General features: G+C 50.9%; 2 long non-coding RNA genes across 3 annotated transcripts; both read right to left on the minus strand.

The window, feature by feature from the left end:
- Nucleotides 1–3,515: 3,515 nt before the first annotated feature.
- Nucleotides 3,516–5,282, minus strand: LOC142363859 (uncharacterized). The gene is made up of 6 exons (XR_012766008.1): nucleotides 5,248–5,282; nucleotides 5,066–5,164; nucleotides 3,924–4,987; nucleotides 3,798–3,838; nucleotides 3,665–3,711; nucleotides 3,516–3,554 (listed from the first exon to the last, which is right to left on the minus strand). It is a non-coding gene; the product is annotated as an uncharacterized LOC142363859 (long non-coding RNA).
- Nucleotides 5,283–5,372: 90 nt separating this feature from the next.
- Nucleotides 5,373–12,293, minus strand: LOC142363894 (uncharacterized). Of its 2 annotated transcripts, none has more exons than XR_012766028.1 (17): nucleotides 12,259–12,293; nucleotides 12,131–12,148; nucleotides 9,394–9,456; nucleotides 9,249–9,301; nucleotides 9,097–9,160; nucleotides 8,965–9,010; nucleotides 8,829–8,869; nucleotides 8,647–8,745; nucleotides 8,473–8,568; nucleotides 7,503–7,558; nucleotides 7,377–7,417; nucleotides 7,245–7,283; nucleotides 7,132–7,149; nucleotides 5,817–5,879; nucleotides 5,669–5,721; nucleotides 5,529–5,579; nucleotides 5,373–5,429 (listed from the first exon to the last, which is right to left on the minus strand). It is a non-coding gene; the product is annotated as an uncharacterized LOC142363894 (long non-coding RNA). The 2 variants fall into 2 exon arrangements; XR_012766027.1 differs by having other exon boundaries at nucleotides 7,245–7,286.
- Nucleotides 12,294–18,238: the final 5,945 nt, after the last annotated feature.

Here is an 18,238-nt window from a genome sequence, read left to right on the forward strand (position 1 = left end):
CTAGGATGCCGCAGGAAATAAACCCCTGGGATAGCTGTCAAGAACAGTCAGCGAGGAAACACCTGCTGGTAAAGCCCAAGCTGCACAGCAGACTAGCCTAGTGCACAAATGATGCTAGATCCGTCTAGTGGCACTGCCCTGGCACATCATTCCGTGAAACAAGATGTGCTCAACTGGCGCCACGTCAATAACTCAAACTTGCGTAGACACTGCTGTCAGCTGCTGCAATTGCAGTACCATGACAATATGCCTGATGCTCTACAAGCACCTTGTGCTGCTCTGTCACGTGCGAAAACAGAACACGAGCCTCCTTAACAGACACCGCACCCAGAATATAAGATGGCCCTCTGCAGCTCCGCTCCAAAACCAAGATTAACAGTCAGAGTCCTCTGTGACAGTTAAGAAATCCAGAGCATCCTAGTAACTGATGAGCACCAAAGCAACCGACTGCTGAGGCCCGTCACGCTGCACCTCAGACCTCATCTCAACTGTTTCTGGAGGCTTGCTGCAAAGTGCCTGCAAAGCCAATAGGGAAGACATTGCCGAGTTACAAATTTACCTCATGCTAGCTCTCGATCCAATCGCGATCGGCTTGACTCCATCTCACATGCGTAAAGACCTCCGAGTCGCTCCCGGCCTCGACCCTGACACCGCAATGCCATACCGTATAGACTTAAACGCAGAACCGGAGAACACTGGCAAGATTAATGCCATACGATGCAACGCACTCTTACATAACCGACAAGACAAACCGTAACACGGACCCATACAATGCTTAACCGTCTCAGAGAGCATCCATAAAGAGCGCTGCAATGCAAGACTGACACAGAGATATACAATGCAATATCCAGTAAATACAGAGCTCCACGTTACAAAACGCAACACGGCCCTCATTACAAGGCAAGACAGTCTCCAAGAACAGAGAATACAAATACAGAGCACTGTAATGCCAGATCGATACGCACACAAGCACTGCAATGCAAAATCAAGTACAGAGTGCTGCAGTAAAACAACGCAATACAGCATCATACAAAGCGGGACGCTCTCAGGTAACATTCGACACAAGTACAGATTGATGCAATGCAATACAAAACGCAGTACAGAGCCGTGCAATGCAAGACGATCCCAGGTATCGCTCGCTACAAGTACAGAGCGCTGCAATCCAAGACCGGTACAGACACAAACAATGCATTGCTAGATCAATTACAGAGATCCACAAGAAAAAAAATAATACACAGCTATACAAGCCTATACATATTCAAATACAGAGCTCCACATTACAAAACACAATACAAGTTCATACAAGGCAATACAGTCTCCGATAGCAGTCCATGCAAGTAGTGAGTGCTGCAGTGCAACACGCCCAAACATTGAAATAAAAATTCAAATATAGAGCGCTACAACACAACAACAATACAGAGCAATACAAGGCAATACAAAAAAAACCAAACAGTGCTACAGGAAAGAAATACAGGGCCGTACAATTCAATAGAAATGGAGCACGGCAATACAACACACAATAAAGGACTATTCAGTGCGAGACACTCACATGGCATGCGATACGAGGCATAATAATACAGTTGAAAAGAACACAAAACGCTGCAAAACGATGCAGTCGCAGATGGTGGTCAAAACCGATACGGAGTTCTGAGAAGCCAGGATGTAAGACCTGAGCCCGTAACGAGGCAGAGATGAAATGCTGCAGGGGAACTCTATGGTAGCAGAACTGCCATGAGCAGAGCTTTCACGGCGGCCTAGATCACCTCCGCAAAGGGGACTCTCCAGAAAGACCTCTGATGAAAACCACACCTTAAGCTCCAATCGCAAGATGACGAACGCTTGACCAAGGCTCCAGGCCAAAGCAGCGAAGCTAGAGACACCCAGTGCACACCGACCAAAGTGCACAAGAGTGCAGAACGTAGATACCTGTACAAAGCATCACATACAAGACTAATCACACAACACAAATGACACAGGGAAAAACACACAGGCCACAACAGTCACACCCTAAAGGACAGATGCCAGGACCTCTGTCCGCCCCAAACTTAACAGACCTTTAACAGCTCCCTCCGCAACCCTGGTGTTACACCTCCTGCCGGCCTCACCCCACCCACAGCTTTGGCCCTGGACTTACCTTTGAGGGAAGGATGCGGAATCCATCCTCATTGAGCACATCATAAAATTAGATGCTCCTGCATTCCACATGTTCTACGTCAGTATCTGCGTAACATATATAAACAAACACGACTCACTAACATTACTGACTGGAAGCATCACATTAGCAAACACCGCTCCCTTCCACAAAATACCCAGTTGCTGATACGTAACTTAGGAAGACAAGCAATATCAGTAGCATTTTGGAATACTGCCTAGAGTCCAACAAAAGCTTGCAATTAAAAACAAACCCCCCAACAAAACTAAACTTGAGGCCCCACACCTACAAGCCTGAACACTGTCAACATTCAGTCTTCTTTGCCGCTGCTGATCATCCCCTCCCACATAGCTCCCATCATCACTTCAAAACACTGTTGAAATGATAGACTGCACAGCCTGCCAAGGAGCAACTCCGTGCGAGCTCGCTACCCAACCGCTGCCTCAACAGTCGAGGCCTATCAACAGATTAAGCATAATCTCCTATCGCTATGCCACCTAACCCTCACTCTACACCCCTGGGCAGACAAGCACGAAACAAAACACACACACACAGACACAGACCAACATTACACACACCACCACAAACAATGGGATTCAAAGAACAGAGAAAACTCTCGGCAAGAAGAATGACTCCCCAACGGGAAATGCTGTCCTGCAAGACGACCAGCAGGGCCACTATGGCCCAGAACAAGGAGGCTCTACGGCAGCCCCAGAAGAGCAAGAGCTGAACAGAATGGTCCATTACAAGAAGTTACGCTCTAAACAGAGACGATGGATCTGCAAGAAGCTGGCTTCAAGACCTAAGAACGTAAGATCGCAGGGAAGAAGTCCCACAGTCCATGAAAATGGACCGGAAGAGAGAAGAGCTGCTGACACAGCCTGAGATGACACCGCAAAAGAGAACTGATGGGAAACTTCCAAGATGTGACACCGATCCATGCTTTATGCGCAAAACGTAAGATGAGAAGCGCCCAATGGACACTATGCCAAAGAGTACAGGCATTCCAGACCCTAGGAATGGCACCTGATATGCATAATGTGCTCATTGAGCACAGACAGCAATGACAATGTTGAGACACAGGTAAAATCCAAGACACAAAACACAGACCACACAGATGACACACCGCCACAGACACGGTTCTGGAACTACCCTGCCCCCTTGGGCTACAGAGAAACCCCTTCCCTTGATCCGCCCAAAGTGGCCTGTTCCTGGACAGCCCTCTCCCCTACGCTAGCTCCACAAGCTCTCCCTGAAATGCCCAACCCTTGTCCCCTCCCTCCAGACCCTTCCAAGCCCCTGGACTTAGCTTTCAGAGGGATGTGGGCTCTAAATCCAACCTCGACCAAAAATGCATTACGTATCTGGGATGCTCCTGCAGTCACCAGGTTGCACTTCATCACTGAAAAAGAGAAAACCCAGAAACGCTGCTGACAGTAAGCATCACACTGGCCAAGACCAACCTCTTCCACAAAAACCCCCTCCTCAGAAGAACTGGGGTGCTCTGCTCACCTGCTCGTTCCAGACTCGGACGCTGCAGCCATCATTGCTTCCGATACCTGAGATACCAAGAGACACAAAATGATCATTGCACCCATGAGAAGTCACCCGACCCACACTCCTCCTTGCTACCGCCCCAGCTCACCTCAAACAGTTGTCCAATGCCAAAGGCGGCCCGCTCAGCCCCTGCAAAACCAAGAGAGACACCCCTCACTTAGTTGCTGCACAATAATTTGCTCTCACACGCTCACCGGGCCCACAACTGCCTCACCTTCTCAGACTTCGTGTCAGCATGCTGCTTTGCTCCTCCGAGGATATGTGCGGCACCTGCAATAAAATCAAAGCAAACGGCACATGCTGAGATACTGCCGAAAGCCAAAGCTTGCCTGCATCAATCCCAACCTTCTGCTCCTGTACCTTAGCTGGTCATCCACCCTGGCCCTGCCATTTACGCGTTCCCTGGTTTCCCTGAGCAGAGCAGTTCCAAGGCAAGCACGCACAGGCACAGACCAACATTACACACAACACCACAAACAATGGGATTCAAGAAGAGAGAAAACTCGCCGCAAAAACAATGACTCCCTGACGGGAGATGCTGTTGGACAAGGAGACCGACAGGGCCTCAATGGCCCAGAGCGAGGAGGCTCCGCGGCAGCCCCAGAAAACCGGATTAGAACACAATGGTCCGTTACAAGAAGTTACGGTCAACATGGAGACGATGGATGTGCAAGAAGCCCGGCTTCAAGACCTAAGAGCGTAAGGATGCAGGGAAGAAGTCCCACAGTCCATAAAAATGGACCGGAAGAGAGAAGAGCTGCTGCCGACACAGCCTGGAACGATGCCGCAACAGAAAGATGCTAGACTGATCCACGCTTTACGCTTGTAAGGCAAGAAGAGAAGACCTGAATTGGCACTATGCCAATGAGTACATGCATTCGAGACCCCAGGTATGGCACGGAGGCATACGATGAGCTATGAGTGCAAAGAGAAACAAGGATATCGAGACCAGAGGAAGGTCTGCGACACAAGACACACCACAACAACATAGCACTGATGACACAGGCTGGAACTGCCCTGCCCATGCTAGTCCTAGGATGCAGGGAAACTCGGTCCCTTTCTGTGCCCAGAGGGGCCCGCTCCTGCGCAGCCCTCTCCCCCGCACTAATGTTACAAGCCCTGCCCGCAATGCCCAACTGTGGTCCCCTCCCTCCAAACCCTTCCCAGCCCCGGTCCCTCGACTTAGCTTTTGGAGGGCCGGGAGTCTGAATCCATCCTCGACAACAAGCATGTTGGATAACTGGGATGCTCCTGCAGTCAATAGGTCCGCTTCGTCATCTGAAAAAGAAAAAGAGATGAGGACATCACAGACCACACATGGTGCTGACAGTAAGCATCACACTGGCCAAGACCGACCTCTTCCACAACAATCCCCTCCTCAGAAGCACCAGGATGCTCTGCTGCTCACTTGTTCTTTCCGGAGTCGGACACTGCAGCCATAATCGCCTCTGCAACCTAAGATGCCAAGACACACAAAATGATCATTGCACCTGTGAGAAGTCACCTGCCCTACGCTCCTCGCTGCCACCCCGACTCACCTCAAGAGCTTCTCCAATGCCAAAGGCGGCCCGCACGGCCCCTGCAAAACCAAGACAGAGACATCTCACTGAGTCGCTGCACAGTACTTTGCTCTTACACACTGACCCGGTCCACAACCGCCTCGCCTTCTCGGACCTCTTGTCAGCATGCTGCTTTGCCCCTTCAGGACTATGTGTGGCACCTACAAAAAGAAAACAGAAGACACGTGCTGAGATACCGCCCAAAACTGCCACCTGCCACACCGGTTCCCTCCTCCTGCTCCTTTACCTTGGCTGCTCACCTGTATTGCCCCCGAGATTTACATGTTGCCATGCTGAGGCTCAGGTGCCACCTGGGAAACACAAACAGGGATGGTAATTTCACCAACAACAGCGCTCCAGAAAAAATAACTGCTACTTCAGCCTACTACTCATTGCTCACCTTGCCTGAGTCACCCCTGGTGCCGATATCATGCTTCACTCGTTGCTTTGCACCTACAATATTGAAAAAAAAAAAACAAACCACCAACTGTAAGGCAGTCGTATAGCTACTAATCATGTCTTCCCTTCAAGACCACGCGCCAACCCACCTCCTAATGACGCTCTGCTCAGCGCCTCCGTTGGTCTTTGGTGCCCATCTTGTTCCCTGGCACCTGAAATAAGTATTGAACAAGTCACCCGTATGCTGCTTAAGTCATTAACAATTCCAGACGTATTGATTTGATTTTGGAATAGCGCCCAGAGTCCAAAATACAGCCTGCCATTACATAAAGGAATAAAGGGCCAAACTTAAAGGCCCCCCCCATGCATAAGCCTTACCACCGTCAACATTCAATCTGCTTTGCTGCTGATGATCAGCCCCTCCCACATGATTCCCATCACCTCTGTAAAACACTGTTGAAATGACAGTCCACACCGTCTGCCGACGGCCGGTCCATCTGATCTCACTTCCCAGCCTCTGCCTAAACAGTCTAGGCCTGTCAACCTATTAACCACAGCCTCTTATCGCTATGACACCTACCCCTGAATATACCCCTGGGCAGGGCAGCTCCAAGCCAAAACGCACACACAGGCACAGACCAACGTTACACACAACACCACAAACGATTGGATTCAAAGAAGAGAGAAAACTCTCCGCAAGAACAATGACTGCCGGACGAGAGAAGCTGTCGGACAAGGAGACCGACGTGGCCGCAACAGCCGAGAATGAGGAGCCTCCATGGCAGCCCCAGAGAAACAGTAGAACCAAATGGTCCCTTACAAGGAGTTGCGGTCAAAATGGAGATGATGGATGTGTACGAAACCTGTCTTCAAGACCTAAAAGCATAAGGATTCCAGGAAAAACTCCCACAGTCCATGACAATGGACCGGTAGAGAGAAGAGCTGCTGACACAGCCTGGAACGACACTGCCAAAGAGAACTGACCAGAAGTTTTCAAGACACAAGACTGATCCATGCTTTACATTTGTAAGCCAAGAAGAGAACCTCCCAGTTGGCACTATCCAATAGGTACAGGCATTTGAGGGCCTAGAAATGGCATCCAAGGCACCTGATGAGTTTATTGAGTGCAAACAGAAACAAGGGCATCAAGAACAGAGGAAGGTCTATGACACAGAAGACACCACAAAAACAACATAGCACCACAGACACAGGCTGGAACTGCCCTGCCCATACTAGTCCAAGGATGAAGGAAACCCCCTTCGCTTTACATGCCTAGAGAGGCCCGCTCCTGCACAGCGCTCCCCTACGCTAACTTTATAAGCCCTGCCCACAATGCCCAACCGTGTTCCTCTCCCTCCACATTCTTCCAGTCCCAGTCCCTCAACTTAGCTTTTGGAGGGTCAGGGGTCTGAATCCATCCTCAACAAAAAGCACATTGGCTAACTGGGAAGCTCCTGCACTCGCCTGGTTCCATTTTGTCATCTGAAAAGGAAAAAAGCCAGAAACAGTGCTGACAGGAAGCATCACACTGGCAAACGCCAACCCCCTCCTCAGAAGCACCCGGGTGCTCTGCTCACCTGCTCGTTCCAGAGTCGGACGCTTTGCCATCATCACTTCTGCTGCAACAGATACCAAGAGACACAAAATTACTATTATGCCCATGAGAAGTCACGCGCTTGACCCTCCTCCTCGCTGCCATACCAGCTCACCTCAAACAGTTGTCCAATGCCAAAGGCGGCCGGCACAGCCCCTGCAAAACCAAGAGAGACACCCCTCACTGAGCTGCTGCACAATAATTTGCTCTCACACACTGACCCGGCACACAACTACCTCACCTTCTCAGACCTCTTGTCAGCATGCTGCTTCGCCCCGCTGAGGATATGTGCGGCACCTGCAATAAAATCAAAGCAAACAGCGCATGCTGAGATACTGCCCAAAAACAAAGCTTGCCTGCATCCATTCCAATCTCCTGCTGCTTTATTTGGCTGCTCACCCACTCTGCCCCTGCCATTTACGGATTCCATGGTTGCCCTGGGCAGAGCAGTTCCAAGGCAAGCACACACAGGCACAGACCAACATTACACACAACACCAAAAACAATGGGATTCAAGAGATAAAACGCTCCTCCAGAGGAAGAATTACTCTGACGGGAGATGCTGTTGGACAAGGAGACCGACAGGGCCGCAATGGCCCAGAGCGAGGAGGCTCCGCAGCAGCCCCAGAAAACCGGATTAGAACACAATGGTCCGTTACAAGAAGTTACGGTCAAAATGGAGACGATGGATGTGCAAGAAGCCCGGCTTCAAGACCTAAGAGCGTAAGGATGCAGGGAAGAAGTCCCACAGTCCATAAAAATGGACCGGAAGAGAGAAGAGCTGCTGCCGACACAGCCTGGAACGATGCCGCAACAGAAAGATGCAAGACCGATCCACGCTCTACGCTTGTAAGGCAAGAAGAGAAGATCTGAATTGGCACTGTGCCAATGAGTACATGCATTCGAGACCCCAGGTATGGCACGGAGGCATACGATGAGCTTTGTGAGTGCAAAGAGAAACAAGGATATCGAGACCAGAGGAAGGTCTGCGACACAAGACACACCACAACAACAACATAGCACTGATGACACAGGCTGGAACTGCCCTGCCCATGCTAGTCCTAGGATGCAGGGAAACTCGGTCCCTTTCTGTGCCCAGAGGGGCCCGCTCCTGCGCAGCCCTCTCCCCCGCACTAATGTTACAAGCCCTGCCCGCAATGCCCAACTGTGGTCCCCTCCCTCCAAACCCTTCCCAGCCCCGGTCCCTCGACTTAGCTTTTGGAGGGCCAGGAGTCTGAATCCATCCTCGACAACAAGCATGTTGGCTAATTGGGATGCTCCTGCAGTCAATAGGTCTGCTTCGTCATCTGAAAAAGAAAAAAAGATGAGGACATCACAGACCACACATGGTGCTGACAGTAAGCATCACACTGACCAAGACCGACCTCTTCCACAACAATCCCCTCCTCAGAAGCACCAGGATGCTCTGCTGCTCACTTGTTCTTTCCGGAGTCGGACACTGCAGCCATAATCGCCTCTGCAACCTAAGATGCCAAGACACACAAAATGATCATTGCACCCGTGAGAAGTCACCTGCCCTATGCTCCTCGCTGCCACCCTGACTCACCTCAAGAGCTTGTCCAATGCCAACGGCGGCCCGCACGGCCCCTGCAAAACCAAGACAGAGACATCTCACTGAGTTGCTGCACAGTACTTTGCTCTTACACACTGACCCGGTCCACAACCGCCTCGCCTTCTCGGACCTCTTGTCAGCATGCTGCTTTGCCCCTTCAGGACTATGTGTGGCACCTACAAAAAGAAAACAGAAGACACGTGCTGAGATACTGCCCAAAACTGCCACCTGCCACACCGATTCCCACCTCCTGCTCCTTTACCTTGGCTGCTCACCCGTGTTGCCCCTGACAATTACATGTTGCCATGCTGAGGCTCGGGTACCACCTGGGAAACACAAACAGGGATGGTAATTTCACCAACAACAGCACTCCAGAAAAATAACTGCTACTTCAGCCTACTATTCATTGCTCACCTTGCCTGAGTCACCCCTGGTGCCGATATCATGCTTCACTCGTCGCTTTGCACCTACAATATTGGAAAAAAAACAAACCACCAACTGTAAGGCAGTCGTATAGCCACTAATCATGTCTTCCCTTCAACACCACGCGCCAACCCACCTCCTAATGACGCTCTGCTCAGCGCCTCCGTTGGTCTTTGGTGCCCATCTTGTTCCCTGGCACCTGAAATAAGTATTGAACAAGTCACCCATATGCTGCTTAAGACATTAACAATTCCAGATGTATTGATTTGATTTTGGAATAGCACCTAGAGTCCAAAATACAGCCTGCCATTACATAAAGGAATAAAAGGCAAAAGTTAAAGCCCCCCCCCATGCATAAGCCTTACCACCGTCAACATTCAATCTGCTTTGCTGCTGATGATCAGCTCCTCCCACATGACTCCCATCACCTCTGTAAAACACTGTTGAAATGACAGTCCACACTGTCTGCCAACGGCCGCTCCATCCGAGCTCACTTCCCAGCCTCTGCCTAAACAGTCTAGGCCTGGCAACCTATTAACCACAGCCTCTTGTCGCTATGACACCTACCCCTGAATATACCCCTGGGCAGGGCAGCTCCAAGCCAAAACGCACACACAGACACAGACCAACATTACACAAAGCACCACAAACATTTGGATTCAAAGAAGAGAGAAAACTCTCTGCAAGAAGAACGACTGCCGGACGAGAGAAGCTGTCGGACAAGGAGACCGACGTGGCCGCAACAGCCAAGAACGAGGAGCCTCCATGGCAGCCCCAGAGAAACAGTAGAACCAAATGGTCCCTTACAAGAAGTTACGGTCAAAATGGAGATGATGGATGTGTAAGAAACCCGTCTTCAAGACCTAAGAGCATAACGATTCCAGGAAAAACTCCCACAGTCGATGACAATGGACCAGTAGAGAGAAGAGCTGCTGACACAGCCTGGAACGACACCGCCAAAGAGAACTGACCAGAAGTTTTCAAGACACAAGAGCGATCCATGCTTTACATTTGTAAGCCAAGAAGAGAACCTCCCAGCTGGCACTATCCAATGAGTACAGGCATTTGAGGGCCTAGAAATGGCATCCGAGGCACCTGATGAGCTTCTTGAGTGCAAACAGAAACAAGGACATCGAGAACAGAGGAAGGTCTACGACACAGAAGACACCACAAAAACAACATAGCACCACAGACGCAGGCTGGAACTGCCCCGCCCATACTAGTCCAAGGATGAAGGAAACCCCCTTCGCTTTACATGCCTAGAGAGGCCCGCTCCTGCGCAGCTCTCCCCTACGCTAACTTTATAAGCCCTGCCAGCATTGCCCAACTGTGTTCCCCTCCCTCCAGATTCTTCCAGCCCCAGTCCCTCGACCTAGCTTTTGGAGGGTCAGCGGTCTGAATCCATCCTCAACAAAAAGCACATTGGCTAATTGGGAAGCTCCTGCACTCGCCTGGTTCTGCTTTGTCATCTGAAAAGGAAAAGAGCCAGAAACAATGCCGACAGAAAGCATCACACTGGCCAAGACCAACCTCTTCCACAACAACCCCCTCCTCAGAAGCACCCGGGTACTCCGCTCACCTGCTCACTCCAGGGTCAGATGCTGTGCCATCGTCACTTCTGCTGCATCAGATACCAAGAGACACAAAATTACTATTATGCCCGTGAGAAGTCACGCACTCGATGCTCCTCCTCGCTGCCACCCCAGCTCACCTCAAACAGTTGTCCAATGCCAAAGGCGACCGGCACAGCCCCTGCAAAACCAAGAGAGACACCGCTCACTGAGCTGCTGCACAATAATTTGCTCTCACACACTGACCCGGCACACAACTACCTCACCTTCTCAGACCTCTTGTCAGCATGCTGCTTCGCCCCTCTGAGGATATGTGCGGCACCTGCAATAAAATCAAAGCAAAGAGCGCATGCTGAGATACTGCCCAAAAACAAAGCTTGCCTGCATCAATTCCAATCTCCTACTCCTTTATTTGGCTGCTCACCCACTCTGCCCCTGCCATTTATGGATTCCCCAGTTGCCCTGGGCAGAGCAGTTCCAAGGCAAGCACGCACAGGCACAGACCAACATTACACACAACACCACAAACAATGGGATTCAAGATGAGAGAAAACTCTCCTCCACAAGAAGAATGACTCCCTGACGGGAGATGCTGTTAGACAAGGAGACCGACAGGGCCGCATTGGCCCAGAGCGAGGAGGCTCCGCGGCAGCCCCAGAAAACCGGATTAGAACACAATGGTCCGTTACAAGCAGTTACGGTCAACATGGAGACGATGGATGTGCAAGAAGCCCGGCTTCAAGACCTAAGAGCGTAAGGATGCAGGGAAGAAGTCCCACAGTCCATAGAAACGTACGAGAAGAGAGAAGAGCTGCTGGCACAGCCTGGAACACCGCCGCCAAAGAGAGATGCAAGACCGATCCACGCTTTACGCTTGTAAGGCACCAAGAGAAGATCTGAATTGGCACTGTGCCAATGAGTACATGCATTCGAGACCCCAGGTATGGCACGGAGGCATACGATGAGCTTAGTGAGTGCAAAGAGAAACAAGGATATCGAGACCAGAGGAAGGTCTGCGACACAAGACACACCACAAAAACAACATAGCAATGATGACACAGGCTGGAACTGCCCTGGCCAACTGGGTTGAAGAGAAACCCCTTCCTTCCCTTTACATGCCCAAAGGGACCAGCTCCTGCACAGCCCTCTCCCCTATGCTAACTTTACAAGCCCTCCCTGCAATTCCCAGCCATGGTCCCCTCCCTCGACTCCAGTCCCTCGACTTAGCTTTTGGAGGGCCAGGGGTCTGAATCCATCCTCAAAAAAAAGCACGTTGGCTAATTGGGAAGCTCCTGCACTCGCCTGGTTCTGCTTTGTTATCTGAAAAGGCAAAAGCGCAGAAACAGTGCCGACGGGAAGCAGCACACTGGCCAAGACCAACCTCTTCCACAACAACCCCCTTCTCTGAAGCACCCGGGTGCTCTGCTCACCTGCTCGTTCCAGAGTCAGACACTGCAGCCATCATCGTTTCTGCTAGCTCAGATACCAAGAGACAAAATTACTTTTGCGCCCGTGATAAGTCACCCACCCCACACTGCCGCTCTGGCTCACCTCAAGAGCTTGTCCAATGCCAAAATCAACCCACACAGCCCCTGCAAAACCAAAAGAGATACGCTTCACTGAGTTGCTGCACAATAATTTGCTCTTGCGCATTGACCCAGCACACAATTGTCTCACCTTCTCAGACCTCTGGTCAGCATGTTGTCATGCCCCTCCGAGTCTGCATGCGGTATCTGCAACAATCACAGCAAAGAGACGCATGCTGAGATACTGCCCAAAACCACACAGTCTACCCACACCAACTGCCATCTCCCAGCCTTTACACCTTGGCTGTTCACCCGTGTTGTCTCCGCCATTTACGTGTTGCCATGCTGCAGATTAGGTACCACCTACAAAACACAAACAAAGGACGCTTATAGCTTCACCAACAATATGACTCCTGAAAAGTAACGGATACTTCAGTCCACTGGTCATAGCTCACCTTGTTGAAGTCACCGCTGGTGCCGATATCTCACTGCGCTTATTCTTTCGCACCTTCAAAATAACACACAAACCACCAGCTAAATGGAGTCATGTAGCCACCGGTCACGTCTTCCCTCGACGTCACGCACCAACCCACCTTCTTTTGGCGCACGTCTCGCCACCTCCATGGCTCTTTGGTGCCCATCTTGTCCACAGGCAACTGCAAAAAAGTAATAAATGTGTCACCCAAAGGCTGACCAAGAGCTTACAGTCCAGCTCTATTGCTTGATTTCAGATTACCATCTAGAGGCCAACTCTAGACTGCCATTAAGAAAAAACAATGGAAAAAGGAAAAAACTTTAGACCCCACACATAGAAGCCTGCATACTGTTGATATTCAATCCGCTTTGCTGCCACCGATCAGCCCCTCCCACACAACTCCGGTCACCTCTGTAAAACACTGTTTAAATGAAAGTCTACACTGCCTGCTGATGGCTGCTCCATCCAAGCTGACCGCCCAGCCCCTGCCTAAACAGTCTAGGCCTGTTGACCTGTTAACTGCAGCCTCTTATCGCTATGCCACCTACCCCTGACTCTACACCTCTGGGCAGAGCAGATCCAAGCCAAAACACACATAGGCACAGACCAACAGTACACATAACACCACAAACAACTGGATACAAAGAAGAGAGAAAACTCTGCAAGAGCAATGACTGCTGGACGAGAGAAGCTGTCGGACAAGGAGACCGACAGGGCCGCAACGGCCCCGAGCGAGGAGACTCCACGGCAGCCCCAGAAAAACAGGAGAACCCAATGGTCCCTTAGAAGTTACGGTCAAAATGGAGACGACGGATGAGCAAGAAGCCCAGCTTCAAGACCTAAGATGGTAAGGATGCAGGGAACAAGTCCCACAGTCCATGAAAACGGACCGCTAGAGAGAAGAGCTGCTGGCACAGCCTGGAACACTGCGAAAGAGAACCAACTAGAAACTTCCAAGGCGCGAGATCGATCCATGCTTTACGCTTCTAAGGCAAGAAGAGACACACCCAATTGGCACTATGCCGATGAGTATGGGCATTCAAGACCCCAGGGGTGGTGCCTGATGTGCATAATGTGCTCCTTGACCATGAGGAACAATGAGGATGTTGAGACCCTGGTAAGGTCTAAGAAACAAAAGGCAGTCAACACAAACGACACAGCACCACAGACACGGGCTGGAACTGCCCTGCCCACTTGGGCTGAAGACAAACCCCTTCCTTTCCTTTACATGCCCAAAGGGGCCTGCTCCTGCACAGCCCTCTCCCCTACACTAACTTCACAAACCCTCCCTGCAATGCCCAACCGTGGTCCCCTCCCTCCAGACCCTCCCCAATCCCTCAGCTTAGCTTTAAGAGGGTTGAGGGTCTGAATCCATGCTCAACATGAACGCGCATTGGCTAACTGGGAAGCTCCTGCAGTCGTCCAGTTCCGCTTCCTCGTCTGCAAAAAAAGAAAACCCACAAACAGTTCTGATGGGAAGCATCGTGCTGGCCAACACCAACATCATCCACAGCATCCCCCTCAGAAGCACCGGGATTCTCCGCTCACCTACTGGGTCCACAATGGGACGCTGCGGCCCTCATCGCTCTTGCTAACCTAAGATACCGAGAGACACACAATTACCATTGCGCTGCTGAGAAATCACCTGCCCCAGATGCCTCCTCGCCGCCACCCCAGCTCACCTCAAATGCCGGTCCGATGCCAAAGGCGATCCGCACAGCCCCTGCAAAACCAAGAGAGATACGCGTCATTGAGGTGCCGTATGACACTTTGATCCAAGACACTGATCCGACCCACGACCGACTCACCTTGTCAGATCTCTTGTCAGCATGCCGCTTTGCGCATCCGAGACAGTGTGACACCTGCAAAGAAAACAAAGCAGAAGACACATGCTGAGATACTGCCAAAATGGCAGCCTGCCCGCAGCGATTCCCATCTCCTTCTCCTGCACCTTGGCTGCTTGCCCATGTCACCCCTGCCGTTTACATGTTGCCACCTCAAGGCTCTGGTACCACCTGAAAAACCAAAAATAAGGGATGTTGATAACTGCAATGACAATACCCTACCAGAACAAATAACTGCTACTGTAGCCTACTACTCATTGTTCTCCTTGACCGAGGTACCCCTGGTGCCCATATCCTGCTTCGTTTGTTTCTTTGCACCTGCAACATTGGGGAAATAACCCACCAACCATAATGCAGTCACATAGCCACCGAACACATCCTCCCTCTGACGCTATGCACCCAGCCGCCTTCATAGAGCGGTCTGCTCAATGCCTCCGTTGGTCCTCTGTGCCCATCTTGTTCCCCGACATCTGGAAAAAAAAATTGAAAAAAAGTCACTTGGATGCTGCTCAAACCATTAACTGTTGCAGATGTATTGATTCCCTGTTGGAATACTATCTGCAGTGCAACTGCAGCCTGCCACTAAATACATGAAAAAAGGGCCAGACTTCAAGCCCCACACATACAAGCCAGAATGCTGTCCAGATTCAAGCTCCTTTGCTGCCGCCGATTGACCCCCTCCTACGCAGCTCCCAGCACCTCCTCTAACCACTGTTCAAATGACAGACCACACAGCCTGCCGATGGCTTGTTCCCTGCGAGGTCGCTGCCCAACCTCTGCTGCAACAGTCTAGACCTATCGACATATTAACTGCAGCTTCCTGTAGCTATTCCTTCTACCCCTGACTTTACACCCCTGGACAGAGCAGCTCCAGGCCAACACACGGGCACAGACCAATGGTACACACACCACCACAAACAAAGTGGTTCAAAGAAGAGAGAAAACTTTCCGCAAGAAGAAAGACTCCCTGACGGGAGACGCTGTCGGGCAAGACGACCTACGGGACCACGACGGCCCAGAGCAAGGAGACGCTATGGCAGCCCCAGAAAAAAGATAACGCAAGAGGCCCTCACAAGAAGTTACGGTCAACACAGAGATGATGGATGCACGAGAAGCCCGGCTTCAAGACCTAAGAATGTAAGGATGCAAGGAAGAAGTCCCACCGTCCGTGAAAATGGACCGGTACAGAGAAGAGCGGCTGACACAGCCAGGAATGACGTCGCAAATAAGAACCGACTGGAAACTTGCGAAATGTGACACCAATCCACACTTTATGCTCACAAGGAAATGAAAGAATTGCCAAATTGACAGTATGCCACTGACCACAGGCACTTGAGACTCTAGGGATGGCACCTGATGTGCCTAAGGTGCTCGTTGAGCACAGAGACCAACGAAGAACTGGAGACCCAGGTAAGTTTTAAGACGCACAAGATGGACCACACAAACAACACAACACCACAGACACAGGCTGGAACTGCCCTGCCCGCCAGGGCTTAAGAGAAACCCCTTCCCTTTACTGGCCCAAAGGGGCCTGTTCCGGGACGGCCCGCTCCCCTATGCTAACTTCACAAGCCCTCCCCACGATGTCCAACTGTGGTCCCCTCCCTCCAGACCCTCCCCAGGCCCCGATCCCTCTACTTCGCTTTCAGAGGGACACGGCTCTAAACCCATCCTCGACAGAAAACACATTGGATACCTGGGATGCTCCTGCAGTCGCCAGGTTCCGCTTCCTCCTCTGCCAAAAAAGAAAACCCACAAACACTTCTGACATTAAGCGTCACGCTGGCCGACGCAACGCCTTCCACAACATCCCCATCCTCAGAAGCACCGGGATTCTCTGCTCACCTGCTGGGTCCAGAATGGGACGCTGTGGTCCTCATCGCTCTTGATAACCCACAAAATTACCTTTGCGCTGCTGAGAAATCATCCGCCCCACGCTCCTCCTCGCTAATGCCCTGGCTCACCTCAAACGCCGGTCCAATGCCAGAGGCCCCTGCAAAAGCTTGTATCTTCACCGCCAATAAGACAACTGAACATTAACTGCTACTGCAGGCCGCTAGTCACAGCTGACCTTGCCTGAGTCACCTCTGCTGCCTGTAAACCTGCTTTACGCCTTCAAAATTAAAAAAAACACACCCACAAATCAAAACCTAAAAGCTACTCCTATAGCCACTGGTCACATCTTCCCTCCGACATCACATGCGAACCCACCTTCTTACGATGCTCCGCTCGCCTCTCCTCCGTCACCCTTTGGCGCACAGCTCGTTCCTCTGCATCTGCAAAAAACGTATTGTAGAAGTCATCCCAAAGCTGACGAATAGCTTAGGAATTCCAGAGGTTTTGTTTCCATTCAGAAATGCCACCTAGAGTCCAACTACAGCCTGCCATTAGAAAAAAACAAAATCAAATGCAAAGGAACATTAAGCTCTTCACATACAAGCCTTAACACCTTTGAGGTTCAAAGGCCTGACGTTCTGTCTTCAGATGCGGAGACCCGGAGGGTTTGCGCTTCATCTCTTGTGTCTTTGTCATAGCTCCCCGTCAGCCACAGAGAGACTCAAACCAAACGAACCTCATCGATGTCCCATGGCGACTGCAAAACTAAACTGACCGAAGCCGATAAACCCTCCTCGCTTCCTCAACCGTCCCCCCATCTCAAAGCTTTAGAAACTGCTTCTCTTCTCCTGAGCTGGCAAAGAAGGAACCGCACACCCCCCTCCTAACAGCCGCTTCTCTGTATTTGTACCCCTGAACCCCCTGCATTGGCCGCTCCTCGGGAGCCTTTCTTCCAAACCATGCCCTGTGTTCTGTGGGCATCTCCCACATTACGCCTTCCCGCAGTCTCAGGGATTGGCTACAGGACCACAAAGTAAGCAAAGCCCCGATGCTTATAATCTATGAGGGGCCCGCCACTAGCCGTGAATTTCCAGGGGTGACACTGTCCACTGAGTGACTGGTAAAGGCAATGAGCCGTCCCATGCTCTGAAAGACACTATGTGTCACAACCCTGCCGCTCGCTTGAGAAATGCTCGATCTCTGCACAAATGTGTACAAGATGCTCACCTTAACCCCTGCCAGACGATGTCATCATCAATCTGATTAAGACACACGGTGCCAGCAAGTTACACAGTAAACAGCATCGCTAATGAAAAAAACACAATGTTCCATCCTCAATCAAGTCAGGAGATCCAGGAAAGTGTAACGAACCTAGAATAAAGAGAAGAACACATATTATTAAACAATCTCACTGCCCACAAACTCTGAATAAAAAATTACTGACCTGAAAAAAAAGGCTGTGGTTAAACACACTCTGTACTAGATCCACTACTGAGCCTTGACTCATCCTTAAAGTCCTACCTCAAACAAAGGCCTCTGCTTCTCTAAATACCAAAATGTATTTCCTGGAATAGCTTAGCTCAAAAGCTGTAACTGATTGAAGGAAGAGTAAAGCTCTAAGACCAAAGAAAGCTAGGAGTAGAATGAGCTCCCCTCCTGGCAGCTGCGGCTCATATACTCCCGGCCTCGCCCACCACCCTTCCCATGATCCCCTGGGAAAGGGCAGGGG

Source organism: Opisthocomus hoazin, chromosome 21 (assembly GCF_030867145.1).
Source record: "Opisthocomus hoazin isolate bOpiHoa1 chromosome 21, bOpiHoa1.hap1, whole genome shotgun sequence".
Taxonomy (NCBI): Eukaryota; Metazoa; Chordata; class Aves; order Opisthocomiformes; family Opisthocomidae; genus Opisthocomus; species Opisthocomus hoazin.